This window comes from Rhinichthys klamathensis, unplaced genomic scaffold (assembly GCF_029890125.1).
Source record: "Rhinichthys klamathensis goyatoka isolate OS25496 unplaced genomic scaffold, OSU_Roscu_1.1 h1tg000372l_1, whole genome shotgun sequence".
NCBI lineage: Eukaryota > Metazoa > Chordata > Actinopteri > Cypriniformes > Leuciscidae > Rhinichthys > Rhinichthys klamathensis.
In genome coordinates this window covers 1,945,592-1,947,922 of record NW_026606879.1, presented here as the reverse complement: position 1 = coordinate 1,947,922, position 2,331 = coordinate 1,945,592, and the positions used below count along the sequence as shown (strand labels likewise).

The following is a 2,331-nucleotide window of genomic DNA, read 5'->3' as shown; positions in this document are numbered from 1 at the left end:
TTAACGTTGGTGCATGCGAGGAAAACAACTGGAAATACAGCGCCTCTCCATACCAGTCTATGCTCCATACTTGACAACAACGGAATCCAACGGTGTGGGCGAAGGTATAATGCGTGTATTAAATTGTATGAAATAATCCCGAAAAAGCACAAACACGGCAGAGATGGCAAGTACAGCAGCTGCTGGAATTAGCTGAGAGTGACGCTATCAGGCAGCAGACAAACGGCCGCAATCCACCTGTCACTCAAGTGGCCGGGCCCTTAATCATGCAGGCTTAATATAATTTAAACGGATGAGTTGTAAAAAAATTCACCCCCCTCACAGTTGTCATGAAGGGCAAAATAAGCTATAAAGACTAAAACCACTTTTTGCTCCAGCCTGTAAACATGTTTTTTTCTGCTGTAAAGTTGGGCATTTTAACATAATGGGGGAGATACAGATTTGACTCACTTCTGCCTCCAGCCTCAAGCGGTCAGTAGATGAATTGCAGTTTAATTCACTTCCGTGTTGGTTTCAAAAGAGAGACAGGGAGGTTGCCGCTTGGTAATGTCACACACTAGCATTATACTTTTACATTTAAACAGTAAAAAAAAAAAAACCTCCATCTAATATTTAAGCGCAGGAAAGAGATTAAAAAAATACTACACGTGGGTAGTATCACTGTGTCGGAGAAAGCAACACTCCATTTTATTTTAAAATTACCATCTAAAATGCTGATTGGCCAGGTTGCCTGACGTCAAGGCGTGTGACGCAACACGGAGGTTCCTGATTGGCTGGAAGAAATGGATAAGTCTACGTAGAACCCAGCAGACCGTTCACTATCAGGAAGTCTTGGAAAAACAACCAACAGCTTCACATTCTCACGAAAAATTAAGTGAAATACGTTACAGTTTCATGATGTTGTGGTTGTAATGCAAGGGTTTGGGGTTTTACCTTAAGCCCTTTCCCCATAGGGCTTTGTTATTTTCCGGCACTGCGCATGCTCATATGACTGTTTTGGGTCCTGTAAGTTAGCTGTAATAATGGATATAGCTCCAGCTAATGGCTGTAATTCATAATGCCAATGCATATATATATTGGGCTTTGTTTGAGTCTTTGTTTGCTGCTGTGCACGACGTCTATGCTTTGCCGTGTTATTTGTACGTTATTTTTACATGAACACATCTGCTAGTTTAGCTTTTACCAAACTATATATTGCTATAGCCTACTGAGATGAGAGTAAAAATAGACTGAAATATGTTGAAATAAAATGTCTTTGTATAAGCAACAAACTGCAAATTAACATTTATATGCTAATATATCATAAACACGATGTTACAGGCTAAATATGAATGTTTAGATACGATTTTGTTGATTAGTTTTGGATAGATAATTTCTTAAGTTCCTTTTCATTGGTTAATTACTGAATCGAAAAAAGACTGGAGCACAACAGTAAAAGTAAGTTACTAAAGTAAAAGTAAACTAAAACTCGAACCCTAGTTGACAACTTTACTCTATAGCAACCTTACTCTATAAGACCTTAAGTACAGACTACATTATTTACACAATTCAAATTTTCTTTTTGCAATCTGTACAAATTGTTTGGTCTTTTTTATTTCAGATGAATCTGTTACACAAGTGGGAAAGCATTCCAGGACGGAGTGTGTGTCTGGAAGCCCTGTCCGTAAGTGAACATTTATGCATGCATTTAAGAAACTAGAGTCATATTTCCTACCATGGAACTACTGAGCTTCAACCTGGCGCATATTATGTGACTGTTCTGATGTGTTTGTCTCTTTCTGCCTTATTTCAGGTCAGCAGATGCCTCCACCACCTGCATGTAAGTTTTTTTTTTTTTTTTTGCCATGTGCAAGAAACCTACCATAAATGAACTGACCAATATTCATATCTACTTTCTTTTTAGATGAGTCAACACCACACAGAAAACCAGCCGGTCGCCCAGAATTTGATGGGTCTAGTGCAGTGGTTCTCAACCTCTCCTGCAGGGACCCCCTGACACACCATGTTTCTGTTTTAACCCTGAAATGGCACACCTGATTCAATTAATTGAAGGCTTAATGAGTAGTTGACTAATTGATCAATTAACTAATTCCTACTTCCTACTCTAATAATGACTCATTAAGCCTTTAATTAATTGAATCAGGTGTGCCATTTCAGGGTTAAAACAGAAACATGGTGTGTCAGGGGGTCCCTGCAGGAGAGGTTGAGAACCACTGGTCTAGTGTGACGCAAGCTCGGCCTGAAGGTACAGTGGCTTTGAATTTTCCATTTCCAATTAAATACAATTTCATGACAAGGAACTTGAGAGTAACTTCACTTTTTTGTTGTTGT

At 39.0% G+C, this 2,331-nt stretch overlaps 1 long non-coding RNA gene across 1 annotated transcript; it reads left to right on the top strand.

The window, feature by feature from the left end:
• The first annotated feature begins 1,589 nt into the window (after positions 1-1,589).
• On the top strand, positions 1,590-1,960 carry LOC130069600 (uncharacterized). The gene is made up of 3 exons (XR_008803781.1): positions 1,590-1,663; positions 1,793-1,819; positions 1,904-1,960. It is a non-coding gene; the product is annotated as an uncharacterized LOC130069600 (long non-coding RNA).
• The last annotated feature ends 371 nt before the right edge of the window (positions 1,961-2,331 follow it).